The sequence below is a fragment of the Macaca nemestrina genome, chromosome 2 (assembly GCF_043159975.1).
Source record: "Macaca nemestrina isolate mMacNem1 chromosome 2, mMacNem.hap1, whole genome shotgun sequence".
Lineage (NCBI taxonomy): Eukaryota > Metazoa > Chordata > Mammalia > Primates > Cercopithecidae > Macaca > Macaca nemestrina.
In genome coordinates this window covers 151,850,195-151,868,617 of record NC_092126.1, presented here as the reverse complement: position 1 = coordinate 151,868,617, position 18,423 = coordinate 151,850,195, and the positions used below count along the sequence as shown (strand labels likewise).

At 49.8% G+C, this 18,423-nt stretch overlaps 1 protein-coding gene across 11 annotated transcripts in view; it reads left to right on the top strand.

Annotated features, from left to right (window-relative positions):
- The window catches only part of LOC105477737 (IQ motif and Sec7 domain ArfGEF 1), a 392,170-nt gene that overhangs the window by 281,196 nt on the left and 92,551 nt on the right, over positions 1-18,423 (top strand). The gene's annotated exons all lie outside the window — the stretch shown is intronic.

Genomic DNA, 18,423 nt, shown 5'->3' with positions numbered 1-18,423 from the left:
ATACAAAGTCAAAAAGTTACTGTCTTAAAATTCCCCTTGAAGAGCCCTTAAGTTGCTCATATCGGACAGAGTACCTGGTTTTGTGTGCACTGCCCCGGGCAGTGGCACTCTGTGTGCTGTGATGTGTGCAAATGCCTGGGCCGGACCAGGAAGGGAGCTGAGGCTTGTCCAGACACTGCAGCCTTCACCCTGCAAGGGGGACCCTCAAATCCTTGCTGAGAAGGGAGGGGGAGCTAAGCTGGCTGGCTCACCTTCAGGGCCATTTCCATTCCCCATCCCTACAAAGCCTCTAGAGCCAGGCTGCCCAGAACAGTAGCCACTAGCTATAGGTGTCTATTTAAATGTTTGCTGATTAAAATTCACAAAATGAAAAACTCAGTCTCCATCGCCCTAGCCACATCCTGAGTGCCCAGTGGCCACACAGCTAGCAGGTAGAGAGCCGGGCTCAAAGCCCTCAGCCAGCCCAGCCTGCTGTGAATGTCAGTCTCCTTGTCCAGGCCCCTCCTGCCTGCCTGCTTCCGTGGTCACCCAGCTACATGCTGACTGCCCAGGACTCCCGAGAGACTCAGCTTTGGCCCAGCTGCTGCCCTAGGGGACTGCTGGTCTGCTGGGGGCAGGCAGGCTAGTAACACTGGGTGCCTGACTGCGGGCCCCCAAATCCCCTCATCTTCCAGAGCCCTGCAGAGCAGGGAGCCCTGGGCTGCAGTCTCCAGCTGAGGTCCAGCAATACAAGCCTCATCCTCTGATCCTTCCCCCACACCATGAAGTATGGGGACTCCATTTGCACTCCCGGGCTTTTCCAGTAAAGGGAAGAGACCTGTTTATCATCAGAAATTATGAGACACCGCCTGCCCCCATGCCATGCACACCCCCCACGCACAAGGGTTAATATCCGAGATTGAAAAACTACAGGATGACAGGAAGCTGTTAAGAACCAATTTTTAGATGACTTTGGAGTCTGTGAATTTTATTTATCAAAGCAGCTTCTATTTTGGTTTGAAAGATGTTCATGTGTGAAACATAGTATTTGTTTGGTCTACCAGCAGTGTTAGCTGCACATATGGGATGAGAGATCCCCTAAAATAATTCAGGGGTTCCCAGCTTGGGAATCCGTGTAACCTCTAGGAGCTGGAGTCCCTGAGCAGCCCCAGGAGTCAAGGGCTTAGTGGTGGAGGTAGAGGCTACCTTGTGGATATTTGTGTGGCCAGCACTGTGGCTGGCCTGATGCCAGGTTTTTGGTGGGAGGTGAATTAGTCTCCCACCTTGATATTGCTTCCCCCCATCCCTGCAGTCCTTCACCTGGACAGCCCCCCAGCCACCCTCCCTCCCACCCACTCTTGCTGATTCTGTTCTGAGCTTTGCTGGTGGAAAGTGTCCCTGCATAGATGCCCTGTCCCCGCTCTGGGCCTCTCGAGGCCTGTGGGCCCCAACGGTCAAAAGCTCTTTGCTGTGTGGAGGCAGAGTTTGACTTCCTTATAATCCAAGGAGAGGGAGGAGGGAGGCAGGGAGAGTGCACAGAGGTGATTCAGACACAAATCCCTGCCCTCCAAGGCTCCAGATCTGGTGGGAGGCTGGGGCCTGGGTTTGGCTGAGGGGTTTCCACATTGGGTTCTCCCTCCTGCTGAGCGCTACCCTGACCCCCAGCTGCATCTCAACACCTGAGGGCAGGGATTTGACTGTGTCTGCTTCACAGCCGATTCCCCTTGCACATGGTGGCACCCAGGAAATATTCGTTGGGTAAATGACTGAATGAATGCAAGCTATGGCATATACAGACACGTGTTCTTACCCTGCTCTCTGGCTCTGGCTGTGTCTTCTCTTTGGGGTGCAACAGACATGTCTGTCCAAACAATAATTTTTTTAATGTGTGGATTCTTTAAGAGTTGTAAGTTATTTTGAAGTGATTTCAATCTTAAAGAAGAGTTACAACAATAATACAAAATAAAATTCTCCCATGTACTTTTAACCCAAACTCACCACTAATAACATTCCACCAAATTTTGCTTTCTCTTAAAAACCATTTTTCCCCTTAGAAGCATTTGAGACATCACTGCAAACATGCCACGTGTAACTTTCACCCCTAAATAATGTTCCAGCACATAATTACTAAGAACAAGGACATTCTCTTAAACAACCATGGTCCAGTAGCCAAATTCAGGAAGTTTAACATGGACATGATACTAGGATCTCATATACAACTAACTTAAAAGTCACATTTCACCTGTTGTCCCAATAATGTCCTTTTTACCAAGTTTGCCTCCCAATCTAGGATCTTGTGTTACATGTAGTCATCACGTGTTTTCTTAAAGCTTTATTGAGGGATACTTTACGCTATGAAATTCACTCATTTTAAGTGTACAATTCGGTTATTATTACTATATTTACAGAATCCTGTAACCATCACCACAATTTTATTTCTAATCATTTCCATGACCCTGAAAATAAACCACATACCCATTTTCCCTCACTCCCTTGTGCCATCCCAAGTCCTCAACAACTACTTTTTGTCTCCGTAGATATGTCTTTCTGAGCATTTCATATCCTTTTGGAATCATACAACATGTGTCCTTTTGTGTCTAGCTTTGTTCACTTAGCGTGAGGTTTTTCAAGGTTCATCCATGTTGTAGAATGTATCAGTACCTCATTCCTTTTTTTTTTTTTTTTTTTTTTGTAGAGACAGGGTCTCACTTTGTTGCCCAGGCTGGTCTTGAACTCCTGGCCTCATGTGACACTCCCACCTCAGCATCCCAAGTGTTGGGCATGAGCTGCTGTGCCTGGCCCTTCATTCCTTTTTACTGCTGAATAATAACATTCCATTGTATGGATACACTGTAGTTTATCCATTCCCTGGTTGATGGACATGTGGGTCATTTCTACTTTTTGGCTATTATAAATACTACTACTATGGATATTTGCATACAAGATTTGATGTGGACATATGTTTTCATTTCTCTTTAGTAGATACCTAGAAGTGGAATTGCTGGGTCATATAGTAACTCTCTGTTTAACCTTTTAGGAAATGGCCAAACTGTTTTCCAAAGTGGCTGCATCTTTTTGTATTCTTACCAGTGGTGTGCGAGGGTTTCCATTTCTCCACATCCTGTCCCACATTTTTTACTGTCTGGCTTTTTGCTTCTAGCTGTCCTAGTGGGTGGGAAGTCATATCTCATTGTGGTTTTGATTTGCATTTCTTTGATGTGGAACATCTTTTCATGTGCTCATTGGCCATTCATATGTCTCCTTTGATGAAATGTGTATTCAAACCTTTTACCCATTTAAAAATTGTATTGTCTCCTTGTTATTGAGTCATGAGTTCTTTGCATACTCTACATACAGGTTCCAGTATCAGTTATATAATTTTCTCAGTTTCTCAGTTCTTTTTTTTTTTTTTGGAGATCAGGTCTCACTCACTCACTCAGGCTGGAGTACAATGGCGTGATCATGGCTCCCTACAGCCTCGAACTCCTGGGCTCAGGCAGTCCTTCTGCCTCTGCCTCCCAAAGTGCTGGGATTACAGGCATGAGCCTATGCAGAGCCTTATCTTTTCACTTTCTTGATATGGTGTCTTTTGAAGTGCAAGTTTTTAATTTTCATGAAGTCCAGTTTATGAATTTTTAATTCTCTTACTTATGCTTTTGGTGTTGTATCTAAGAAATCACTGTATAACCCAAGGTCACAAAGATTTATTCTTATGTTTTTGTCTTAAGAGTTTTATAGTTTTGGCCGGGCGCGGTGGCTCACGCCTGTAATCCCAGCACTTTGGGAGGCTGAGGCGGGTGGATCACGAGGTCAGGAGATCAAGACCATAGTGAAACCCTGTCTCTACTAAAAATACAAAAAATTAGCCGGGCGCGGTGGCGGGCGCCTGTAGTCCCACCTGCTCGGGAGGCTGAGGCAGGAGAATGGCGTGAACCCGGGAGGTGGAGCTTGCAGTGAGCTGAGATCCGGCCACTGCACTCCAGCCTGGGCCACAGAGCGAGACTCCGTCTCAAAAAAAAAAAAAAGAGTTTTATAGTTTTAACTCTTTCATTTAGGTCTTTGATCAATTTGAGTTAATTTTTGTGTATGGTGGAAAGCATGGACCCAAATGTATCCTTTTGTGTATAAATAGTCAGTTGTCTCAGCACTTGTTTTTTTGTTGTTGTTTGTTTGCTTTTTTTCCAGACTGAGTCTTGTTTTGTCACCCAGGCTAGACTGCAGTGCCAAGATCTCAGCTCACTGCAACCTCCGCCACCCCTCACCCTGCCCCCAGGTTCAAGCGATTCTCCTGCCTCAGCCTCCCGAGTAGCTGAGATTACAGATGCACACCACCACGCCTGGCTGATTTTTATATTTTTAGTAGCGATGGGTTTTCACCCTGTTGGCCAGACTGGTCTGGAACTCCTGACCTCAGGTGACCCGCCCACCTCGGCCTCCTAACGTGCTGGGATTGCAGGAGTGAGCCATCGCACTCAACCAGCACTACTTGTTAAAGAAATTATTGTTTCCAATGAATTGTCTTGGCACCTTGTCAAAAATCATTTGACAATAAATTTTTATTATTTATTATTATTTTTGACCATTCCAGCTAAGGCCAAGACAATACATTTTTAAACATCATTTTTGTGAAGACGAAAACTCCTCCCCCATTTTAACAAAAGCATGCTCCAGGTCATCTGGACGACCTTCTACCAACTGAGCTCTGTTGCCTGATGTCCGTGGCTGCCTTTTCTTTATGAACATGTGGTCATCACAGGACCTTTCAGTGTAGCAGTGTTTACCATTGGATGCAGTGTTTCTTAAAGTGGGGCCTGATGGAGCTCAGGAACCATATTCTTAGAGGTCCATCAGTTCTTCAATTTGAGAAGCCCCTAATATAGAGCCATTTCTCAGATGGAAGGGTAGAGTTCCAGATAGGGAGCATGAAATGTCCAACCTCCCATGCATCTATCAAGTGCCTACAAGCCAGCACAGGCAGTGTGGGGTAATGATAAGAACTCACTTAGGATCAGGCATGGTGGCTCATGCCTGTAATCCCAACACTTTGGGAGGCTGAGGTGGGCGGATCACTTGAAGCCAGGACTTCGAGACCAGCCTGGCCAACATGGCGAAACCCCATCTCTACTAAAAATTAAAAAAAAAAAAATAAGCTGGGCATTGTGGCAAGCACCTGTAATCCCAGCTACTTGGGAGGCCTGAGGCAGGAGAATTGCTTGAGCCCAGGAGGCAGAGGTTGCAGTGAGCCAAAGTCGAGCCACTGTACTCCAGCCTGGGTGACAGCACATGCCTCTGTCTCAAAAAGAAAAAAAAAAAAAAAAAAGACTCATGTGGGTAAGCTACTCCCCCTTCCTGAGCCTCTGTTTTCTCACCTGTAAAATGGAGGACACACCACCCATCTCAAAGAATCTGCAGGAATAGAGATAGTTTGGATAAAGTATCTGGCACAGTGCTATCTGACACGAAGTGGGTACCAGTTCATGGAAGTTGTGTTTATTGCAAGCCTGGGGCTGTGCCCACTACCTGGCCCTCCTTCTAGCCCTCCCCTCCACAGTGCCTACTCTCCCCAGCAGAGCAGCCTTTGAGGGCCGGCTCCTGACTCCAGCCTTCCCTCTGCCGCATATACCTCACCTGTTCCCATCACCTGTCTGCTTACAGGGCACAGCTCTGTGTTGTGGGCACAGCAGGCCCTGTGTTGGTCCTAGAAAAGCAGTGATGAAGCAGACTCCATTCCTGCTTTCAGAAACCTTCCGGGCAGGTGGACAGAACCATTAGCTGATGACCACAGAAGAGTGTGGTAGCTGTTATTTTTATTAATAATAGCTAACATTTATAGAATTTCTGCTCTGTGCCTGGCCCCACTCTCTCAAGATGTACAGGACACTGTGGGAGCCAAGAAGATGATGTCTAGAGGAGGTGACATTTTTAGAGCTGGATTTAAAGGATAAGTTTGGACTTTAGCTAATATACAAAGAGACATGAGCATTCTAGGAATTTTTGCCCATTTGATGGATGAAAATGATAATCTCATCAGTATGATTTGTGTTTCTGTGTAAGGTTGTACATCTTTTTGAATGTTTACAGGCCATTTGTATTTCTTTTTCACTGAACTACCTGGTCAAATTGATTGGACATTTTTATTTGAGTTGTTCATGTTTTTTTATTGATTTGGAATAGCTCTTTATATATGGAGGAAACCAAGGGAATAGTATGTGCTAATACTCATTGATATGAAATAGTACAGTGTGCTTGAAAAGCATAAAGTTTAGCCTAATTTTGAGAGACATAGCTGAAGATAGAGCTGAGCAGGGAGGCCAATGCTAGTTCCTAAGGAGCTTGGACTTTATTACACAGGTCATAGGAGCTACAGAAGTGTTTAGAGCAGGGAAGGGATAGGATTGAATGTGTATGATTGAAAATTGCTTTGATAAGGGACAATAATGGACAGAGTGAAGAGCTAGAAGGGACAAATTGAGTCCAGAAAGTACAGGAGCTTGAATGTCCCCTGAAGAGTGTCTACCTGGTTTGGTGGGCAGTAGGGAGTCACAGAAGGTTCTGGGTGATGACCGATGGTGAACTGCAGAGACAATGGGGACTGAGAGTTGCCTGCTACACTTCCTGCTTTGTGGACAGCTATAAAGTGGGGGGGCAGGATGGAGGCCAAGGCTAATCTCTGGGTGGGATGAGTGGTTTTGTTTCCCAACATGACTCTTTGTTCCCCTAGACATCCCCGCCCCACGTGAGTGCCAGTGCTGTGTCATCTGTCCCCACACCACAGGACTGACCTCCAACCCAGACAGACGAGACCATTGCCAGGGGTAACCAACAGAGGAAATATGAACTAAGAGTTTCCAGGCAGGGCACTGGGAATGGGAGAATGAAGAAGGAACAGCACACTGCCGAGCTGGCAGGGATTTTAGAAGTCATGCAAGGCAGCTTACCCTCAGCCCTGCTCCCATGAGCCCAAGGACAGGGAGTCCCTACCTCCCCAGCAGCCATTCCATATCTAGGTGGCTCTTCCAGGGAGAAGGCTCTGGAGCTGGTATGGCATCAGAGCTGTAAGGAGTCTTAGCACTTGTCTTATGCTTCTTGATAGAGGGGACCTTGAGGCTCAGAAGGGACACCTGCCTTCCTGAAGTCACATAGGGAGTCATCCTGAGTGGCACAGCAGGCTCTAGAAATCAGGCTTCTCAGTTCCCCGCTCAGAAATTACTTTTAAACATAATCTTTTACAAACAGTAACACATGCATATAGTAATACGTGCAAAAAATACTTAAATGAAACATTTCAGTGAAAAGCCAGTCTCCTTTCCACTCCATCCCCCAGGGCACGAAGACATCTAGGGGGACAAAGCTTCATGTTGGGAAACAAAAACACTCAACCTACCCAGAGATCAGCCTTGGCCTTGATCCTGCCCCCCTCCCCCAACTTTTTAGCTGCCTACAAAGCAGGAAGTGTAGCAGGCAGCTCTCCATCCCCACTGTCTCTACAGTTCCCCTGCGGTCATCACCCAGAACCTTCCCCAGGGCATGGTAACATGGCGAAACCATGTACCAGTTTCTTAAGCATCCTTGTCAGAGACAACATATGCAGGTACCAGCAGACATTCTATACCCCCTCTTTTTTTTACTACCAGATTTTTATTTTTATTTTTAAAAAAATTTTTTGAGAGGGAGTCTTGCTACATTAACCCAGGCTGCTCTTGAACTCTTGGCCTCAAGTGATCCTCCCACTTCATCGTCCTGAGCAGCTGGGATTACAGGCAAGAGTTACCACACCTGGCTTACTCCCTCTTTCTCACATAAAAAGTAACACACCCTACACCCTTTATTGCATCTACCAAAATATCTTGGGGATTGTTCCTTATCGTATCAGTCCATGTAGAAATGCCACTTTTTTGTTGTTGTTTTCGTCTTGTTTTGTTGTTTGGTTTTTTGAGGCAGGGTCTCACTCTGTCACCCAGGCTGGAGTGCGGTGGAGTGATCACGGCTTAGTGCAACCTCAGTCTCCCCTGGCTCAGGTGATCCTCCCAGTTCAGCCTCCTAAGTAGCTAGAATTACAGGCGCATGCCACCATACCCAGCTAATTTTTCTATTTTTTAGTAGAGATAGGGTTTCGCCATGTTGCCTAGGCTGGTCTTGAACTCCTAGCCTCAAGTGATCCACCTGCCTTGGCCTCCCAAAGTGCTGGAATTACAGGTATGAGCCACTGTGCCTGGCCCTAGAGCTGCCACATTCTTTTTGATGGCTACATAGGTTTTCATCATATGGATGTGTCTTAATTATAATCTGTTTAACAAGTCCCTCACTGGTAGGCTTTAAGGAACAAGAATACTTCAATAATTTTTATTCACTTTAAAAACATTTATAGTAATGTGCATTATGACATTTTGGTCAATGACACACCACATATACATGATGGTGGTCCCATAAGATGATAATACAATATTTTTACTGTACCTTTTCTATGTTAAGTTATGTTTAGATACACAAATATCTACTACCTGGACAAATTAATTGGACATTTTCATTTTGAGTTGTTCACGTTTTTTCTTATTGATTTGGAATAACTATATATGGAGGAAACCAAGGGAATAATTGTGACTAGTTGCCTGCAGTGTTCAGTACAGTCACATGCTGAACAGCTTTGTAGCCTAGGAGGACTAGGCCATACCATATAGCCTAGGTGTATAGTAGGCTGTGCCATCTAGGTTGTGTAAAGCCACTCTATGAAGTTTCACAATGATGAAATCACCTAAGGACACATTTCTCAGAATGTATCCCCATCATTAAGTGCTGCAAACCTGATTGTTTATTAAAGACATGTCAAGAAGAAACTTCAATTGGCCCATGAGCTTGTGTCCAGATAACCCCTGTTGACCTTTTAAAAATCAATTAATACAAAAAAATATACAATGAAAAGTAAAAGCACCTCACATATCCATTCCATGCACCCCTCAGTCCTCCCAAAAGGTGTCCATCAATAAGAGTTTCTTTGTTTCGGCATGTTTGTGTCCTTTGGGAAAATTAGGAAATTCCCACACACATCTACAGAGAGCCTTTTAAGTTGTACACAAAAGGGATCATGATGTACAGTCTTCTGTTCCTTGAATTTTTCACTAGAAATATGACCTGGAGATCTGTCCATCCTAGGACAAAGTCCCAGCAATGGGTATCTTATTGAAGTTACTCCCTCTCCTACTGCTGGACTGAAGGCGGCTCTTTTCTTTCATTGTTTACTGGTACACACAGTGCTGTGTTGTCTGTCCTTGCATTTTTATATTAGCGTGCTATAGTAGCTTCGCCATACCCTTCCCGATTGGTTGCACCATCTGGCACATCACTCTACAGCATTTTTGAGAGTGATCATTTCTTCCCACCTTTTGCAGCAAAAGTATTAGCAAACTTGCTCGTTTTTGCCAACTTGGTAGATAAAAAATGGCAACCATGTTGTGCTTTGATTTGTATGTCTTTAATATACATTTAATTACAAGTGAGATTGAAGATCTTTCCATAGCTGCTTGTTCATATCCTTTGCTCTTTTTCCTAATGAGTTAGTCATCTTTTTCCTATCAATTTGAAAGGCCTGTTTATGTATTAGGGAAATTAACTTTCATCTCATTTTCCTCAATTAAATTCTGTCATATGTGCTGCAGACATTTTTTTTCAGTTTACCATTTGTCTTTTTTACTTTGTTTATGGTATTTTAATTCCATTTACATAGTTTTAATTTATATGCAGTTAAATGTTCGACATCTTCCTTCACGGCTCCTGGGAATGAAAATATTTACACAGTGCATTTTGTGCAGGCTTTCCACACATTATCATAGTTAATTCTCATAGCAGCCTTTGAAGCAAGACAGGGTGGGAATTTTTAGCTTCAGTTCCATTTTAAGGATGAGTTCAAATGAGCCTCAGAAAAGTCGTGGGACTTGCCCAGGTCCATTAGATTCTGAAACTTTTGTCATTCTCACTTCCTCACCTGCCTTCCAACCAGCCAGGTGACCTACTCCTGGCACTGATAACAAAAGAATATGGCTTCTCAGGGACTGTGCTTTTAAACTATTAAAACTATAAGCATCTTATCTTCCCTTAACTGCCCTTAAAAAAAAAAAAAAAGTGTTTTTAAGAGAAAAGGCTTGCTCTGTCACCCAGGCTGGAGTGCAGTGGTGCACTGATAGCTCGCAATAACCTTGAACTCCTGGGCTTAAGCATTCCTCTTGCCTGAGCCTCCCGAGTAGCTGGAACCACAGGTGTGCATTACCATGTCTGGTTAATTTATTTTTGAGATGGAGTCTCACTATGTTGCCCAGGCTAGCCTCAAACTCTTGGCTTCAAGTGATCCTTCCACCTCAGCCTCCCAAAGCACTGGAATTACAGGCATGAGCCACCACGCCTAGCCCTTAAAAATATTGTTTAAACCTCCAATAATATGGAAGGGTAGAATATGCAGTGGGGATGGGACTCACATTTCAGCCCACAAGCCCATCCCCAGGGGATCCACTGTCCAGTTGGCTGTGAGCACTGATAAGAAGCCATGGGCTCTTGCCACCAGGCAGGAAGACCCACCAGGAGCTGGGCCATTCCTTATTCATCTCTGTCACCAGTGCCTTGGGCATTCTAGGGACAACTTAGATGCTCAAATTCTGCAAGAGTGGCGAGTGGGGCAGTCAGGCACACTGCTTAGACTCTACAGCTTCGCAGGTGGGTGTTCAAATCCCAGGTCACTCCTTAGCAGCTGTGTGAATGTGGGCAGATGACTTTACCTCTCTGCCTCAGTGTCCTTGTCTGTAAAATTGAGATACTAGTTTCTGCCTCAAGTAAATGAATAATCCTCCTCCAGTGCTGAACAGTGCCTACATCTCACTTCTGATCCACCTGTGCCTTTCTGGATCCATTTGCCCACTCTCACCTGGCCCGGATGTCCAGGGTCATGAGATGTCAGAGGTAAAAACCAGGGTCCCTCCTTCTGTCCTTTCCTCCCAGAAGTCCAGAGGGGGAAACGTCTTGCCGGAGGTCACACAGCCCCTGGTGGCAGGACCCACAGAGCCAGGTCTCCTGACTCATGACATCACTCGCCCAGCTTCTCTGGCTGGGCCCTGGCTGCCCCGTCCCTCCGGTCTCCGGTCTCGCCGCCTCCAGGCACCAGGGGGCGCCTCATCCCAATCGCAGCCCGCAGCCTGACGCCCGTGGTCCAGACCGGCGGGGTTCCGGCTGCCGGGGAGAGGCCGCCGCTCCCGGCCCGGCGTTCAGGGCTGCCGGAGCACCTCTGCTCTGCGACCCGCCCAGCAGGGCACTCGTGCGTCCTCGCTTTCTCCTTAGGTGCACTCCTGCGGGCGCGCTCCCGCCCCTATCCCTTCCAGGCCCAGCCTCTGCTATCTGCGCCACTTCTTCCCCGTCTTTGGGCTCCCTTCCGATTGTGCGCACCCCATTTTCTGTAACAGTCGCCAGACCACCAGGGCCCGTCCCAGCATCCAAGTCGAGGTCGGCTGCGGGATGGGGGCGGCACCGGCAGACCCAGGTCCCCACCCCGTCCCCAAACAGTCAGGAGCGCGTGTCTTGGAGGGGACGCAGAGGAGCATGGTGCAGCTGTGCGCCTCTGGGCCAGTGGCTTCCCTGCTCTGGGCCTCAGTGTTCCCATCTGAGAACTGGGGACGGCGGCGGGGGTGGGGCGTTGTTGGCCGAGGCTGCAGCTCTCCCTGGGAGGACCCGGGGGACTTGGCCTGAGGTGCGTTTGCTCGCTGTTTATTGGGGGTCTGGAGTGGTCTGAGGGAAATGCCGGGGGTCGCAGTGCCCCCTGCTCCGCGCCTGGACTCTGCGTATCCCGCTCTCCGGGTCCATCCGCAAAAGCGGCTGCACCGACCTGAGCGCCCTCCACTCGCCCAGGCTCAGGTGACGTCGGCGGCCGGGGCGGCACCGTCCTCCCCGCCCCCCAGCACAGCCGCGCACGCACACACACCTTCCGAGGGGGGAAACTGAGGCTAGGCGCGGCGAGGCCACCCGCCAAGGTCACGGCGCACGGGCGGTGGGGCGGGCAGGAGGGCGGCGCGCTGGGAGGCCGCCCCGCCGGCGGCATTGGGATCGGGCTCCGGCTTTGGCTCCCGAGCGCCCGCCCCCGCCCCCCCGCGCCCGGCCACCCGACTCGCTGGGGCCGCGCCCGCCGCGGGGACGGCGCGCGCTCGGCGGCTGCGGGCGGACCCGCGAGGTAGGAGGCGGGCCGGCGGGGGACGCGCGCGGCGGCCGGTGCGGTGCGGTGCGGGGCCCCGGGCGGGGGTCGCTGGGGCTGCAGCCGGGAATGCCCTCCGCGGGGAGGCCTGGGCGGCAGCTCCGCCCCCAAGGCCGCGGTTACACCGACGCGCGGGTGGCTCTCGGGAAGCTGGGGCGCGCGGGGATCGCGGCGAGCTTCGCGGAGCGGGGCTCAGGAGGGGGTTGCGAGGCCGCAGTTGCGAAGCCCGCACCGGGCTTCGCACCGGGTTGTGGGATTGGGGATCAGCGGCCGCCAAGCTCACGGGAATGGGGGCCGGGGCGCGCCAGCGCTTTCTGAGCTGGGCTCTGCGGTGTCGCTCTCTGGGACTGGAGCGGTGAGGACGCAGAAGCCCCAACCTCCGCGGCTATGCAGATGGCTTATCCCGAAGCCTTGAGAACGCTAAAGGCGCGATCTTGGGGGAGGGGTGGGGGCGGGGTGCTCCATCTCCGCATCAATGCAGTTGGTTGCCTCCCCGAAGCGAGGGTGCGTGAATCCAGACCCCGAGGGTCGCCGGGCAAGCATTCCCCAGACCCCGACTCCGCACTACCCTGCTTCTCTTCCCCACCCCCACCCCGCCCCCACCACCGCTGCTGCCTCCAGGCGGAGAAATCCCGCCACCGCGTCCAGGGTCCCGAGCCGCGGGCGGGAGGTTGAGGCATCTCAGGAATTCGCTGGGAGCCACAAGGACGCGCTTTGGGAGGGAGGAAAAAGCTTTGGCAGGGCTGGAGGGCTGGGTCCAACCTGGCCCTGTCCCTGTCTCCCAACCCCGTGTGACCTTGGGCAGCCCCTCCTGCCATTACCACGTGGGGAAGAGACTGGTTCTCAGTCTTGGGGTGGAGGGAGCTCTCCCGGTCAGACCCCCAGGAGAGTTGGCTTAGGGAGCAGTCTTGGGGACCAGAACAGCCTTGGCGACCTCTGGACCCTGACCCATAGGGGGCAGGAGGCAGCAGGGGGATGAGGTGTAATGGGGGTTGTTGTTGGAAACCTGTCCCACCTGCCAGCTGAGGATGGGACACTCCTGGGCCAGGGTCTTAGAGTGTGGGACACCCCCCTTACCTGCCGCTACAAAACCACCTGCCCTTGGGCTCTAAGCGGGCAGGGTGGGTTGGCAGAGGTGAGTCAAGTTTCTCCCCACCCCTAAGAGTCCTGGGGAACTTCCCCTCCCATGTTTCTGTCAGGCAGTTGTCACTTTAAATTGCCAAGCTCTCAACTGTCACAGCTGATCTGTTCCTGGAGTAAAGGGAGCAGAAAGGTGACAGTGGGTGTCCCTTCCCCCTGGCCCTGTCCAGGAGATGAGGCTCACAAGGACAGCAGTCGGCTCTGCCTGGTCAGCTATGTGAGTGTTGCTCTGAGCATGCCCAGTGATCTGTGGTGGGAGGGACCTGTCCTGGACTGGGAGCAGGGGTCTGGTTGTGCACTTTGATGAGCCACTGTTCCATTTTGTGGTCAGGCTCCACTAGACACACTGGCCTATGCAGCCCCCTCTGAACAACTCTGAATTAAGGTGACACAGGAATTGGCTTTCTGGTCACCCTCCCCTGTTCCCAGTATGATGCCGAGCTCCTCATTACAGTTGGCAAGATGGCCAGGCTGCTGAAGCCATGTGCAATTAGAGCTCAGAAGCCAGGTTTAAGGGTAAAGAAGAGAAACTGCCTTAGCTGTGCCACCTCCTCCCACCCCCCACCCCCCACAGGAAAAGATAAACTAAGAGGTGACTTGGGGTGGCCACAATGCCCACGTCCCAGCCATTAAGCATCAGTGCTGAAGGGAGCATCCCGGAGCCATCCCACTGTGTTAGAGATGGAGAACTGAAGGCCAGAGAGAGGCAGGGATATGTCCAAGGTCACACAGCATATTCAGAGCCGAGGGACCCTGTCCCCAGCTCTCCAGCAACCCAGTCATCCTGAGAGAGCTGCTTCCTGGGGAATGCTTAGAGGACTCGGTGTCCCCTCAGAGGTCTCTGCAGTGAAGGGACAAGGGAGGGGGCCTGTGCTCACCTCTGCAGGGGACTGTCTCCTGCACGGTTTGCAAACATTAGGTAATCTTGGGTCTTGTGACTGGAGTTGCCACTCTTTCAAGGCTGCTTAAAGGGCCATGGCAGCCCGCCCTTCCAGCCACTGCGCTGACCAACCTGCCCTGCCCTGCCTGTCCCATGCCTGCTGTCCCCATACCACCACCCTTGGTTTTAGTCATGCTCCCTTCCCCATTGTCCAGAGGGGAGTGCCGAGGCCACGCCAGAAAAACTGGGACCATTTGTGTCCCCAGCTTTCCTGCACACAGTTTCAGCCATTGGTATAGGGGGTGGACCTAAGCACCTAAGTGTCCCCAGCCAAGAACACAGCCATCCTTTGTTCTTGTAGGAAACTGCCCATCTCTGGGCTGTGCAAGCTGGAGCTGCCTTTGTGCTGGTCAGGGAGTCTGAATCTGGCCTCTGGTAGGAGAGTTGGCCGGAGCCCTCATCACTCCCCCTGCCCCTCATAATTAGGTGGGTGGGGAGTGGGGGGCTGCTCATTCCTATCAGGAGGTGTTTCTCGAGTGCAAGAGGCTGGCAAAAGCCCATTCTGTTGATGAAGTCCATGTGGACTGGGGCCCCACGCACTGCCGTAGCTCGGACCAGCATTCATTACCACCATGCAGTGAGATGCAAACCTGCTTGTGGGAGCAGCATTTTCTGGAGCCCCCTACCTTTCCATTGGGCCCCGCCTTGCCCTGCCTTGGCTCCTGCGGGAATGAACACCCCACCCCTGCCACCTGGCAAACTCAATTCATCCTCCATCATCCTCATCCATGATACCTCTTTGGCAAAGCCTGCCCTGAGTCCCTGAATCTTCCCTGCGGGGATACCATTATCACTGAACAGAAGGGCGGTGTAAAGCGGGGTGCAGGTAGGGACTGACTTTAGACCCCTGGTCATACACCAGTCTTCCAGACTCCCTCTCACCGCCTGCCTCGGGGCTATTCAGTGGGGCCATCTTAGCAAGCGTCAGCTTGGAAAAGCAGGAAGCAGGCTGCTAAATTCTCAGTGACTTAGAGAACTGTGACTCAGAGAACTGTGTATGTGGCTTTCTAACCCAGCAGGATTGCAGTGCAAACCCAATGAGCATTTTTTTCTAAGCATCTACTCCATGCTAGACCGGATCACAGGGGCTTTCACATGTATTTCCCATTTCATCTGCAAAACCACAAACCCATCATTCCCTTGTATGATGGTTCTCAAAGCATAATATTAAAACAGTGTCAATCCCACAGGCCAGCTGGAATGATGTAGGATGCAGCACCCTGTCGATTGTCCTTTCAGCGTTGCTCAGTTGCCCCAGAGCCCCAGCAGTTTACCAGTCTGTGTAACCAGACACCCTCAGGGTGGCATTCCTCTGGGAAGGGCTTCAGACTCAAGTGCACAGAGTCCAAGCTGACCCAAATAAATCCCTGCGTGCTGTGTGTGACAGCATAGAAAGCTGGCTGTGGGGGCTAATGACCTCTGTACACACAGCTTGGGCCTTACCTGCTGTCTCTTTAGAAGGTAACCCTGGCCTGCGTCATGCCTTATCCGGTTGTGCTTACACAATTTCTTCTTCCAGACTGTGAACTCCCTGAGGGCAGAGTGGGGCCTGAGGCACTACTTCATCCCTAGTGCCAGGGGCTGATATAAGTTCTTGTTGTGCCTGACTGAGACTGAGCTGAATCCAAACAAGGAACAGGCTGCCTTAGAAGGCAGTGAGTTCCCCTCACCGAAGGTGTGCAGAGTGAGGCCAGGTGGAGGATTCACAAATTTCAGTTAGCTGAGATACCCTGCAGGACCATTTTAGCTCCGAGACTGCCAGAGCCAACGATTTATTTTTTGTTTTTTCAATGATCCAAGGACTTGGTGGAAAGCTATCAGGATAGTAATACAGGTTTGTAACAATGCTAAAAGTGCCAATGTGTTTTAATAAAGCCAAGTGCCAGGGAGTATTATGGGAATATTTCATTATTCAGCTCAGCCAGATGCTGAACTAGGACCAGGTTTGGGGCTCATCCAAGTGGCCTGAGGGTTTGGTATAAAAGGAACCAGGAAGAAAATTGAGCGTCTTATGGCTAATCCTTGAACAGCAGCTGGGGTCTCTGTCTGTCACTCCAACTTAGGAGGCCTTTAGGTCAGAGAGCCGGACGCTTTATTACTCTGGACAAGTCCCTTCCCCTCCCTGAGCCAAAGCTTCCCCATCTTTATCATGGGGTACCTAATCCCTACCCACTTCCTTACTGGGGGCTGAGAGTTTGGAAGAGACTGGAACACACTTTAGAAGTCAGAACCAGCACTCAGGAGGGTTGAGGGCGGGTGAGGACAAGAGGGCCTAAATTCCACAGATCCTGGTAAGCTTAGGTGTATGGAGTGGCCCAGGGCCAGCCAGCCTTTTGGGGGCTTCAGAGTCATGGGTGGGGTTCAGCCTTTCTGTGCTTCCAGTTCAGTGATCCTAGGGGTGCTTGAAGACAGCTGGGCTGGGTTCGAATCCCAGCTGTCAACTTCCTAGCTTTGTGCATGACCTTGGACAAGTCACTAGGCCTCCCTGTTTTCTCCTTGTTCAAATGGGGTGATGATGGTACCCGCCTCCTAAGGCAGTTATGAAGATAATTCTGTGAAAGTGTGTCAGTATCATACAGTTGTTTTTTTGTTCTCTCCTTTGGACTATCACAGAAGCCACCAGGGATTTCTGGGATCTCAAAGTGCAAATAGAAGCATCAGCTCCATTCATTTACTCATTCAGCAAATATTTATGGAGCACCTACTGTGTGCCAGATTTTGCTTTTGGTGCTGGGGTTACCACTGAAGCAAAAGAGACTAAAAACCATGCCCTCTGGGAGCTTTTATTCTAGTGGCAAGAGACCCACAATACATAAGCAAACAGAATAATTTTGCAGTGCTAAATGCTAAAATCAGCCCATCTGCTCCAGTTGATGTTAAATGTGATTTGCAATGGAAGAACTCTTCCAAAGAGACCAGAGAGGAGAGCCTTGGTTTGGGCTTTGCCAAACCTAGATTTTAGTCTTGGCCCTGCTGGCTTCTAACTTGCTTTGCAACATTGGGCAAGTTCCTTCCTGTCTCTGATCGTCAGTTCTTGTTTGTGAAGTAAGAGAGCAAGATGAGCCCTTCCAGCTCGGATACCGCTGCCTGGTGGCTCTGCAGTCACAGCTTGGGGTCTGTGCCTTTCCCCACCCTTATCACATGTACCTTTCTGTTTTAAATGTGGTCACCTGTCACAGAGAAAGGTGCAAGGACAAACATGCATAGCTTAAAGAAAAGTAAGGAAGAATATGAGTGCGACCACTGCTTAGGTCAAGAGACTGAGCCTTGCCCAAAGCCCCCACGTGCCCCTCCCCAGTCTACTCCTCAGAGATTGTCGTCGTCCTGACTTTGTGCTAATAACATCCCTCTTGCCCTTCCTGTTGTACCACCTATAGAACAGCTTTTTACAATATAATTTCGTTTTTATTATTTTTTAGCTGAATATAAATAGGCTGTGGATGTTTGTTCAGGTCTGGCTCCTTTTGCTCAAAGTTGTATCTGCGAGATTCACCTATGCTATGAGTTGTTGTTCATTCTTTTATTTTTCTTTTATTTATTATTATTATTATTATTATTTTTGAGATAGAGTCTCACTCTATCGCCCAGGCTGGAGTTCAGAGGCACAATCTCAGCTCACAGCAACCTCTGCTTCCCAGGTTCAAGTAATTCTCCTGCCTCAGCCTCCCCAGTAGCTGGCATTACAGGTGCCCACCACCACGCCCAGCTAATTTTTGTATTTTTAGTAGAGATGGGGTTTTGCCATGTTGACCAAGCTAGTCTCAAACTCCTGACCTCAAGTGATCCGCCTGCCTCGGCTTCCCAAAGCACTGGGATTACAGCCACTGCGCCCTGCTGTCCTTTTAAATAAATAGTATTTCATTGTATCGACAGGCCACAGCTTATTTATGCAGTCTACTGTGATGGACCACATGGGTTGTTTTCAGTTTGGGGCTGTTACTCTTGAACCTGTGTCCCAGCACACATGGCATGAGCTGTCTCTAGGGCACATACTGGCTGTAAAGCAAGCACACAGCCTTGCCCCAACCCCGCCCTGGGCATTGTCAGTCTTTGTCGTTTTCACTCACCTGGTGGGTGGGTAATGGTTTCTTGCTGTGGTTTGAATTTGTATCTCCCCGATGAGGTTGGGGGTCTTTTGTTT